Raw genomic sequence first — 12,150 nt, forward strand, 5'->3', positions numbered from 1 at the left:
GGATCGTTACACCGCATTTCCAAATTATTTTTATCCTCACAACTCACTGATATATTTTAGAGTATTGAGATCTTTTTAGGAATTACTAATTTTCTTTCATATTTTTTTATTATTTTTAATTTTAAGATTAATTTATTACAACAATTGCTATCTTAATTTACAAATGGGGATGTAGCTCAAACGGTAGAGTGCTCGCTTAGCATGCGAGAGGTACGGGGTTCGATACCCCGCATCTCCAACTTATTTTTATCCTCACAACTCACTAATATATTTTAGGGTGTTTTGATATTTTCTGGAATTTTTTATTTTCTTTCATTTTTATTTATTATTTTTAATGTCTTACAACATTTACTATTATAATAATCAAGTGGGGATGTAGCTCAAATGGTAGAGCGCTCGCTTTGCATGCGAGAGGTACGGGGTTCGATACCCCGCATCTCCAAATTACTTTTATCCTCATAAGCCATCAATATATTTTAGGGTATTTTGATCTTTTTTCAGGAATTTCTTATTTTCTTCCATTTTTATTTATTATTTTTAATTTACTACAACAATTTCCATCACAATTAACAAATTGGCATTTTCCTCAAATGGTAGAATGCCCGCTCTGCATGCAAGAGGTACGGAGATCGATACCCCGTATCTCCAAATTAATTTTATCTTCACAACTCACCAATATTTTTTAAGGTGTTTTGATCTTTTCAGGAATTTCTTATTTTCTTTCATATACATTTATTATTTTAAATTTTTGTCGATTTAATTTTATTACAACAATTACCATCATAATTAACAAATGGGGACGTAACTGAAATGGTAGAGTGCTTGGTTTGCTTGCAAGAGGTACGTGGATCGATACACCGCATTTCCAAATTATTTTTATCCTCACAACTCACCAATATATTTTAGGGTGTTTTGGTCTTTTCAGGAATTTCCTATTTTCTTTCATTTTTATTTTTTATTTTTTTAGGTTTAATTTGTTATAACGATTCCTATCATAGTTAAGAAATGGGGATGTATCTCAAATGGTAGAGTTCTCGCTTTGCATGTTAGAGGTACGTGGTTCGATACATGTATTTCCAAATCATTTTTGTCCTCACAACTCGCCAATATATTTTATGGTGTTTTGCTCCTTTCAGGAATTTCATTTTTTCTTACTTATTCATTTATTATTTTTAATTTCTAATTTTAATTTATTACAAAAATTACGATCATAATTAACGATTGGGGACGTAGCACAAATAGTAGAGCTCTAGCTTTGCATGCAAGAGGTTCGAGGTTCGTTACCCCGCATCTGAAAATTATTTTTATACTCTCAACGGACCAATATATTTTAGGGTGTTTTGATCTTTTGAGGAATTTCATATTTGCTTTCATTTTTGTTTATTAATTTTAATTATAATTTTAATTTATTACAGATATCACTATCATAATTAACGAATGGGGACGTAGCTCAAATAGTAGACCGCTCGCTTTGCATGCAAGTGTTTCGATTTCGATACCCCGCATCTCAAAAGTTTTTTTTATCCTCCCAACTCACCAATATATTTAAGAGTGTTTTGATCTTTTTAAGAATTTCTAATTTTCTTTGATTTTTCTTTATTATTTTTATATTTTTTAGTTTTAATTTATTATAACAATTATTATCATAATTAAGAAATGGGGAAGTAGATTAAATGGTAGAGCGATTGTTTTGCATGCGAGAGGTCTGGGTTTCAGTACACCGCATCTCCAAATTATTTTTATCCTCACAAATGAACAATATATTTTAGGGTGATTTGATATTTTCAGGAATTTCTTATTTTCTTTAATTTTTATTTATTATTTTGTATTTATCAAATTTGAATTTCTTACCACAATTACTATCTTAATTAACAAATGGGGATGTAGCTCAAATGGTAGAGCGTTTGCTTATCTTGCGAGAAGTACGAGGTTCAATACCCCGCATCTCTAAATTATTCTTACCTCACAACTCAGCAATATACTGTAGGGTGTTTTAATAATTTTTCATAAATTTCTTACTTTCTTTCATATTTTTTTATTATTTTTAATTTTTTAATTTTATTGTATTGCAACAATTACTATCATGACTAACAAATGGGTATGTAGCACATGCGGTAGAGTGCCCTCTTTGCGTGTTAATGGTACGGGGTTCGATACCCCGCTTTTCCAAATTATTTTTATCCTCACAACTCATCAATATATTTGAGGGTGTTTTGATCTTTTCAGTAATTTCTTTTTTTCTTTCATACGTATTTACTATTTTTAACTTAGTATAACAATTACTCTCATTATTAACAAATGGGGATGTAGCTCAAACGGTAGAATGCTCGCTATGCATGCGAGAGGTACAGCAACCGATACCCCGCATCTCCAAATTATTTTTATCCTCACAAGTCACCAATATATGTTAAGGTGTTTTGATATTTTCTAGAATTTATTATTTTCTTTAATATTTATTTATTATTTTTAATTTTTAATTTTAATTTATTACAACAATTACTCTCATAATTAACAAACGGAGACGTAGCTCCAACGGTAGAGCGCTTACTTTGCATGCAAGAGGTACGGGGATTGATAAACCGCATCTCCAAATTTTTTTTATCATTGCAACTGACCAATATATTTAAGGGTGTTTTGAGCATTTCAGGAAATTCTAACTTTCTTTCATTTTTATTTATTCATTTAAATTCTTTTCGGTTTAATTTATTATAACGATTACTATCACAGTTAACAAATGGCGATGTTGCTCAATCGGTAGAGCACTTGCTTTGCATGCAAGAGGTACGGGGATCGTTACACCGCATTTCCAAATTATTTTTATCCTCACTACTCACCGATATATTTTAGGGTATTGAGATCTTTTTAGGAATTTCTAATTTTCTTTCATATTTTTTTATTATTTTTAATTTTAAGATTAATTTATTACAACAATTGCTATCTTAATTTACAAATGGGGATGTAGTTCAAACGGTAGAGTGCTCGCTTAGCATGCGAGAGGTACGGGGTTCGATACCCCGCATCTCCAACTTATTTTTATCCTCACAACTCACTAATATATTTTAGGGTGTTTTGATATTTTCTGGAATTTTTTATTTTCTTTCATTTTTATTTATTATTTTTAATGTCTTACAACATTTACTATTATAATAATCAAGTGGGGATGTAGCTCAAATGGTAGAGCGTTCGCTTTGCATGCGAGAGGTACGGGGTTCGATACCCCGCATCTCCAAATTACTTTTATCCTCATAAGCCATCAATATATTTTAGGGTATTTTGATCTTTTTTCAGGAATTTCTTATTTTCTTCCATTTTTATTTATTATTTTTAATTTACTACAACAATTTCCATCACAATTAACAAATTGGCATTTTCCTCAAATGGTAGAATGCCCGCTCTGCATGCAAGAGGTACGGAGATCGATACCCCGTATCTCCAAATTAATTTTATCTTCACAACTCACCAATATTTTTTAAGGTGTTTTGATCTTTTCAGGAATTTCTTATTTTCTTTCATATACATTTATTATTTTAAATTTTTGTCGATTTAATTTTATTAGAACAATTACCATCATAATTAACAAATGGGGACGTAACTGAAATGGTAGAGTGCTTGGTTTGCTTGCAAGAGGTACGTGGATCGATACACCGCATTTCCAAATTATTTTTATCCTCACAACTCACCAATATATTTTAGGGTGTTTTGGTCTTTTCAGGAATTTCCTATTTTCTTTCATTTTTATTTTTTATTTTTTTAGGTTTAATTTGTTATAACGATTACTATCATAGTTAAGAAATGGGGATGTATCTCAAATGGTAGAGTTCTCGCTTTGCATGTTAGAGGTACGTGGTTCGATACATGTATTTCCAAATCATTTTTGTCCTCACAACTCGCCAATATATTTTATGGTGTTTTGCTCCTTTCAGGAATTTCATTTTTTCTTACTTATTCATTTATTATTTTTAATTTCTAATTTTAATTTATTACAAAAATTACGATCATAATTAACGATTGGGGACGTAGCTCAAATAGTAGAGCTCTAGCTTTGCATGCAAGAGGTTCGAGGTTCGTTACCCCGCATCTGAAAATTATTTTTATACTCTCAACGGACCAATATATTTTAGGGTGTTTTGATCTTTTGAGGAATTTCATATTTGCTTTCATTTTTGTTTATTAATTTTAATTATAATTTTAATTTATTACAGATATCACTATCATAATTAACGAATGGGGACGTAGCTCAAATAGTAGACCGCTCGCTTTGCATGCAAGTGTTTCGATTTCGATACCCCGCATCTCAAAAGTTTTTTTTATCCTCCCAACTCACCAATATATTTAAGAGTGTTTTGATCTTTTTAACAATTTCTTATTTTCTTTGATTTTTCTTTATTATTTTTATATTTTTTAGTTTTAATTTATTATAACAATTATTATCATAATTAAGAAATGGGGAAGTAGATTAAATGGTAGAGCGATTGTTTTGCATGCGAGAGGTCTGGGTTTCAGTACACCGCATCTCCAAATTATTTTTATCCTCACAAATGAACAATATATTTTAGGGTGATTTGATATTTTCAGGAATTTCTTATTTTCTTTCATTTTTATTTATTATTTTGTATTTATCAAATTTGAATTTCTTACCACAATTACTATCTTAATTAACAAATGGGGATGTAGCTCAAATGGTAGAGCGTTTGCTTATCTTGCGAGAAGTACGAGGTTCAATACCCCGCATCTCTAAATTATTCTTACCTCACAACTCAGCAATATAATGTAGGGTGTTTTAATAATTTTTCATAAATTTCTTACTTTCTTTCATATTTTTTTATTATTTTTAATTTTTTAATTTTATTGTATTGCAACAATTACTATCATGACTAACAAATGGGTATGTAGCACAAGCGGTAGAGTGCCCTCTTTGCGTGTTAATGGTACGGGGTTCGATACCCCGCTTTTCCAAATTATTTTTATCCTCACAACTCATCAATATATTTGAGGGTGTTTTGATCTTTTCAGTAATTTTTTTTTTCTTTCATACGTATTTACTATTTTTAACTTAGTATAACAATTACTCTCATTATTAACAAATGGGGATGTAGCTCAAACGGTAGAATGCTCGCTATGCATGCGAGAGGTACAGCAACCGATACCCCGCATCTCCAAATTATTTTTATCCTCACAATTCACCAATATATGTAAAGGTGTTTTGATATTTTCTAGAATTTATTATTTTCTTTAATATTTATTTATTATTTTTAATTTTTAATTTTAATTTATTACAACAATTACTCTCATAATTAACAAACGGAGACGTAGCTCCAACGGTAGAGCGCTTACTTTGCATGCAAGAGGTACGGGGATTGATAAACCGCATCTCCAAATTTTTTTTATCATTGCAACTGACCAATATATTTATGGGTGTTTTGAGCATTTCAGGAAATTCTAATTTTCTTTCATTTTTATTTATTCATTTAAATTCTTTTCGGTTTAATTTATTATAACGATTACTATCATAGTTAACAAATGGGGATGTTGCTCAATCGGTAGAGCACTTGCTTTGCATGCAAGAGGTACGGGGATCGTTACACCGCATTTCCAAATTATTTTTATCCTCACAACTCACCGATATATTTTAGAGTATTGAGATCTTTTTTGGAATTTCTAATTTTCTTTCATATTTTTTTATTATTTTTAATTTTAAGATTAATTTATTACAACAATTGCTATCTTAATTTACAAATGGGGATGTAGCTCAAACGGTAGAGTGCTCGCTTAGCATGCGAGAGGTACGGGGTTCGATACCCCGCATCTCCAACTTATTTTTATCCTCACAACTCACTAATATATTTTAGGGTGTTTTGATATTTTCTGGAATTTTTTATTTTCTTTCATTTTTATTTATTATTTTTAATGTCTTACAACATTTACTATTATAATAATCAAGTGGGGATGTAGCTCAAATGGTAGAGCGCTCGCTTTGCATGCGAGAGGTACGGGGTTCGATACCCCGCATCTCCAAATTACTTTTATCCTCATAAGCCATCAATATATTTTAGGGTATTTTGATCTTTTTTCAGGAATTTCTTATTTTCTTCCATTTTTATTTATTATTTTTAATTTACTACAACAATTTCCATCACAATTAACAAATTGGCATTTTCCTCAAATGGTAGAATGCTCGCTCTGCATGCAAGAGGTACGGAGATCGATACCCCGTATCTCCAAATTATTTTTATCTTCACAAGTCACCAATATTTTTTAAGGTGTTTTGATCTTTTCAGGAATTTCTTATTTTCTTTCATATACATTTATTATTTTAAATTTTTGTCGATTTAATTTTATTACAACAATTACCATCATAATTATCAAATGGGGACGTAACTGAAATGGTAGAGTGCTTGGTTTGCTTGCAAGAGGTACGTGGATCGATACACCGCATTTCCAAATTATTTTTATCCTCACAACTCACCAATATATTTTAGGGTGTTTTGGTCTTTTCAGGAATTTCCTATTTTCTTTCATTTTTATTTTTTATTTTTTTAGGTTTAATTTGTTATAACGATTACTATCATAGTTAAGAAATGGGGATGTATCTCAAATGGTAGAGTTCTCGCTTTGCATGTTAGAGGTACGTGGTTCGATACATGTATTTCCAAATCATTTTTGTCCTCACAACTCGCCAATATATTTTATGGTGTTTTGCTCCTTTCAGGAATTTCATTTTTTCTTACTTATTCATTTATTATTTTTAATTTCTAATTTTAATTTATTACAAAAATTACGATCATAATTAACGATTGGGGACGTAGCTCAAATAGTAGAGCTCTAGCTTTGCATGCAAGAGGTTCGAGGTTCGTTACCCCGCATCTGAAAATTATTTTTATACTCTCAACGGACCAATATATTTTAGGGTGTTTTGATCTTTTGAGGAATTTCATATTTGCTTTCATTTTTGTTTATTAATTTTAATTATAATTTTAATTTATTACAGATATCACTATCATAATTAACGAATGGGGACGTAGCTCAAATAGTAGACCGCTCGCTTTGCATGCAAGTGTTTCGATTTCGATACCCCGCATCTCAAAAGTATTTTTTATCCTCCCAACTCACCAATATATTTAAGAGTGTTTTGATCTTTTTAACAATTTCTTATTTTCTTTGATTTTACTTTATTATTTTTATATTTTTTAGTTTTAATTTATTATAACAATTATTATCATAATTAAGAAATGGGGAAGTAGATTAAATGGTAGAGCGATTGTTTTGCATGCGAGAGGTCTGGGTTTCAGTACACCGCATCTCCAAATTATTTTTATCCTCACAAATGAACAATATATTTTAGGGTGATTTGATATTTTCAGGAATTTATTATTTTCTTTCATTTTTATTTATTATTTTGTATTTATCAAATTTGAATTTCTTACCACAATTACTATCTTAATTAACAAATGGGGATGTAGCTCAAATGGTAGAGCGTTTGCTTATCTTGCGAGAAGTACGAGGTTCAATACCCTGCATCTCTAAATTATTCTTACCTCACAACTCAGCAATATACTGTAGGGTGTTTTAATAATTTTTCATAAATTTCTTACTTTCTTTCATATTTTTTTATTATTTTTAATTTTTTAATTTTATTGTATTGCAACAATTACTATCATGACTAACAAATGGGTATGTAGCACAAGCGGTAGAGTGCCCTCTTTGCGTGTTAATGGTACGGGGTTCGATACCCCGCTTTTCCAAATTATTTTTATCCTCACAACTCATCAATATATTTGAGGGTGTTTTGATCTTTTCAGTAATTTTTTTTTTCTTTCATACGTATTTACTATTTTTAACTTAGTATAACAATTACTCTCATTATTAACAAATGGGGATGTAGCTCAAACGGTAGAATGCTCGCTATGCATGCGAGAGGTACAGCAACCGATACCCCGCATCTCCAAATTATTTTTATCCTCACAATTCACCAATATATGTAAAGGTGTTTTGATATTTTCTAGAATTTATTATTTTCTTTAATATTTATTTATTATTTTTAATTTTTAATTTTAATTTATTACAACAATTACTCTCATAATTAACAAACGGAGACGTAGCTCCAACGGTAGAGCGCTTACTTTGCATGCAAGAGGTACGGGGATTGATAAACCGCATCTCCAAATTTTTTTTATCATTGCAACTGACCAATATATTTATGGGTGTTTTGAGCATTTCAGGAAATTCTAATTTTCTTTCATTTTTATTTATTCATTTAAATTCTTTTCGGTTTAATTTATTATAACGATTACTATCATAGTTAACAAATGGGGATGTTGCTCAATCGGTAGAGCACTTGCTTTGCATGCAAGAGGTACGGGGATCGTTACACCGCATTTCCAAATTATTTTTATCCTCACAACTCACCGATATATTTTAGAGTATTGAGATCTTTTTTGGAATTTCTAATTTTCTTTCATATTTTTTTATTATTTTTAATTTTAAGATTAATTTATTACAACAATTGCTATCTTAATTTACAAATGGGGATGTAGCTCAAACGGTAGAGTGCTCGCTTAGCATGCGAGAGGTACGGGGTTCGATACCCCGCATCTCCAACTTATTTTTATCCTCACAACTCACTAATATATTTTAGGGTGTTTTGATATTTTCTGGAATTTTTTATTTTCTTTCATTTTTATTTATTATTTTTAATGTCTTACAACATTTACTATTATAATAATCAAGTGGGGATGTAGCTCAAATGGTAGAGCGCTCGCTTTGCATGCGAGAGGTACGGGGTTCGATACCCCGCATCTCCAAATTACTTTTATCCTCATAAGCCATCAATATATTTTAGGGTATTTTGATCTTTTTTCAGGAATTTCTTATTTTCTTCCATTTTTATTTATTATTTTTAATTTACTACAACAATTTCCATCACAATTAACAAATTGGCATTTTCCTCAAATGGTAGAATGCCCGCTCTGCATGCAAGAGGTACGGAGATCGATACCCCGTATCTCCAAATTACTTTTATCTTCACAAGTCACCAATATTTTTTAAGGTGTTTTGATCTTTTCAGGAATTTCTTATTTTCTTTCATATACATTTATTATTTTAAATTTTTGTCGATTTAATTTTATTACAACAATTACCATCATAATTATCAAATGGGGACGTAACTGAAATGGTAGAGTGCTTGGTTTGCTTGCAAGAGGTACGTGGATCGATACACCGCATTTCCAAATTATTTTTATCCTCACAACTCACCAATATATTTTAGGGTGTTTTGGTCTTTTCAGGAATTTCCTATTTTCTTTCATTTTTATTTTTTATTTTTTTAGGTTTAATTTGTTATAACGATTACTATCATAGTTAAGAAATGGGGATGTATCTCAAATGGTAGAGTTCTCGCTTTGCATGTTAGAGGTACGTGGTTCGATACATGTATTTCCAAATCATTTTTGTCCTCACAACTCGCCAATATATTTTATGGTGTTTTGCTCCTTTCAGGAATTTCATTTTTTCTTACTTATTCATTTATTATTTTTAATTTCTAATTTTAATTTATTACAAAAATTACGATCATAATTAACGATTGGGGACGTAGCTCAAATAGTAGAGCTCTAGCTTTGCATGCAAGAGGTTCGAGGTTCGTTACCCCGCATCTGAAAATTATTTTTATACTCTCAACGGACCAATATATTTTAGGGTGTTTTGATCTTTTGAGGAATTTCATATTTGCTTTCATTTTTGTTTATTAATTTTAATTATAATTTTAATTTATTACAGATATCACTATCATAATTAACGAATGGGGACGTAGCTCAAATAGTAGACCGCTCGCTTTGCATGCAAGTGTTTCGATTTCGATACCCCGCATCTCAAAAGTATTTTTTATCCTCCCAACTCACCAATATATTTAAGAGTGTTTTGATCTTTTTAACAATTTCTTATTTTCTTTGATTTTACTTTATTATTTTTATATTTTTTAGTTTTAATTTATTATAACAATTATTATCATAATTAAGAAATGGGGAAGTAGATTAAATGGTAGAGCGATTGTTTTGCATGCGAGAGGTCTGGGTTTCAGTACACCGCATCTCCAAATTATTTTTATCCTCACAAATGAACAATATATTTTAGGGTGATTTGATATTTTCAGGAATTTATTATTTTCTTTCATTTTTATTTATTATTTTGTATTTATCAAATTTGAATTTCTTACCACAATTACTATCTTAATTAACAAATGGGGATGTAGCTCAAATGGTAGAGCGTTTGCTTATCTTGCGAGAAGTACGAGGTTCAATACCCCGCATCTCTAAATTATTCTTACCTCACAACTCAGCAATATACTGTAGGGTGTTTTAATAATTTTTCATAAATTTCTTACTTTCCTTCATATTTTTTTATTATTTTTAATTTTTTAATTTTATTGTATTGCAACAATTACTATCATGACTAACAAATGGGTATGTAGCACAAGCGGTAGAGTGCCCTCTTTGCGTGTTAATGGTACGGGGTTCGATACCCCGCTTTTCCAAATTATTTTTATCCTCACAACTCATCAATATATTTGAGGGTGTTTTGATCTTTTCAGTAATTTCTTTTTTTCTTTCATACGTATTTACTATTTTTAACTTAGTATAACAATTACTCTCATTATTAACAAATGGGGATGTAGCTCAAACGGTAGAATGCTCGCTATGCATGCGAGAGGTACAGCAACCGATACCCCGCATCTCCAAATTATTTTTATCCTCACAATTCACCAATATATGTAAAGGTGTTTTGATATTTTCTAGAATTTATTATTTTCTTTAATATTTATTTATTATTTTTAATTTTTAATTTTAATTTATTACAACAATTACTCTCATAATTAACAAACGGAGACGTAGCTCCAACGGTAGAGCGCTTACTTTGCATGCAAGAGGTACGGGGATTGATAAACCGCATCTCCAAATTTTTTTTATCATTGCAACTGACCAATATATTTATGGGTGTTTTGAGCATTTCAGGAAATTCTAATTTTCTTTCATTTTTATTTATTCATTTAAATTCTTTTCGGTTTAATTTATTATAACGATTACTATCATAGTTAACAAATGGGGATGTTGCTCAATCGGTAGAGCACTTGCTTTGCATGCAAGAGGTACGGGGATCGTTACACCGCATTTCCAAATTATTTTTATCCTCACAACTCACCGATATATTTTAGAGTATTGAGATCTTTTTTGGAATTTCTAATTTTCTTTCATATTTTTTTATTATTTTTAATTTTAAGATTAATTTATTACAACAATTGCTATCTTAATTTACAAATGGGGATGTATCTCAAACGGTAGAGTGCTCGCTTAGCATGCGAGAGGTACGGGGTTCGATACCCCGCATCTCCAACTTATTTTTATCCTCACAACTCACTAATATATTTTAGGGTGTTTTGATATTTTCTGGAATTTTTTATTTTCTTTCATTTTTATTTATTATTTTTAATGTCTTACAACATTTACTATTATAATAATCAAGTGGGGATGTAGCTCAAATGGTAGAGCGCTCGCTTTGCATGCGAGAGGTACGGGGTTCGATACCCCGCATCTCCAAATTACTTTTATCCTCATAAGCCATCAATATATTTTAGGGTATTTTGATCTTTTTTCAGGAATTTCTTATTTTCTTCCATTTTTATTTATTATTTTTAATTTACTACAACAATTTCCATCACAATTAACAAATTGGCATTTTCCTCAAATGGTAGAATGCCCGCTCTGCATGCAAGAGGTACGGAGATCGATACCCCGTATCTCCAAATTAATTTTATCTTCACAACTCACCAATATTTTTTAAGGTGTTTTGATCTTTTCAGGAATTTCTTATTTTCTTTCATATACATTTATTATTTTAAATTTTTGTCGATTTAATTTTATTACAACAATTACCATCATAATTAACAAATGGGGACGTAACTGAAATGGTAGAGTGCTTGGTTTGCTTGCAAGAGGTACGTGGATCGATACACCGCATTTCCAAATTATTTTTATCCTCACAACTCACCAATATATTTTAGGGTGTTTTGGTCTTTTCAGGAATTTCCTATTTTCTTTCATTTTTATTTTTTATTTTTTTAGGTTTAATTTGTTATAACGATTCCTATCATAGTTAAGA

At 30.4% G+C, this 12,150-nt stretch overlaps 9 non-coding genes across 9 annotated transcripts; all 9 read left to right on the forward strand.

The window, feature by feature from the left end:
• Positions 1–165: 165 nt before the first annotated feature.
• On the forward strand, positions 166–238 carry TRNAA-AGC (transfer RNA alanine (anticodon AGC)). Its single transcript has one exon. It is a non-coding gene; the product is annotated as a tRNA-Ala (tRNA).
• Positions 239–369: 131 nt separating this feature from the next.
• TRNAA-UGC (transfer RNA alanine (anticodon UGC)) lies at positions 370–442 on the forward strand. The gene has a single exon. It is a non-coding gene; the product is annotated as a tRNA-Ala (tRNA).
• Positions 443–2,952: 2,510 nt separating this feature from the next.
• On the forward strand, positions 2,953–3,025 carry TRNAA-AGC (transfer RNA alanine (anticodon AGC)). Its single transcript has one exon. It is a non-coding gene; the product is annotated as a tRNA-Ala (tRNA).
• Positions 3,026–3,156: 131 nt separating this feature from the next.
• On the forward strand, positions 3,157–3,229 carry TRNAA-UGC (transfer RNA alanine (anticodon UGC)). The gene has a single exon. It is a non-coding gene; the product is annotated as a tRNA-Ala (tRNA).
• A 2,509-nt stretch (positions 3,230–5,738) lies between these two features.
• On the forward strand, positions 5,739–5,811 carry TRNAA-AGC (transfer RNA alanine (anticodon AGC)). The gene has a single exon. It is a non-coding gene; the product is annotated as a tRNA-Ala (tRNA).
• Positions 5,812–5,942: 131 nt separating this feature from the next.
• TRNAA-UGC (transfer RNA alanine (anticodon UGC)) lies at positions 5,943–6,015 on the forward strand. Its single transcript has one exon. It is a non-coding gene; the product is annotated as a tRNA-Ala (tRNA).
• Positions 6,016–8,524: 2,509 nt separating this feature from the next.
• Positions 8,525–8,597, forward strand: TRNAA-AGC (transfer RNA alanine (anticodon AGC)). The gene has a single exon. It is a non-coding gene; the product is annotated as a tRNA-Ala (tRNA).
• A 131-nt stretch (positions 8,598–8,728) lies between these two features.
• Positions 8,729–8,801, forward strand: TRNAA-UGC (transfer RNA alanine (anticodon UGC)). The gene has a single exon. It is a non-coding gene; the product is annotated as a tRNA-Ala (tRNA).
• A 2,714-nt stretch (positions 8,802–11,515) lies between these two features.
• TRNAA-UGC (transfer RNA alanine (anticodon UGC)) lies at positions 11,516–11,588 on the forward strand. Its single transcript has one exon. It is a non-coding gene; the product is annotated as a tRNA-Ala (tRNA).
• Positions 11,589–12,150: the final 562 nt, after the last annotated feature.

The sequence above is a fragment of the Nelumbo nucifera genome, chromosome 2 (assembly GCF_055504915.1).
Source record: "Nelumbo nucifera cultivar China Antique chromosome 2, China Antique-T2T, whole genome shotgun sequence".
In the NCBI taxonomy this organism is placed as follows: Eukaryota; Viridiplantae; Streptophyta; class Magnoliopsida; order Proteales; family Nelumbonaceae; genus Nelumbo; species Nelumbo nucifera.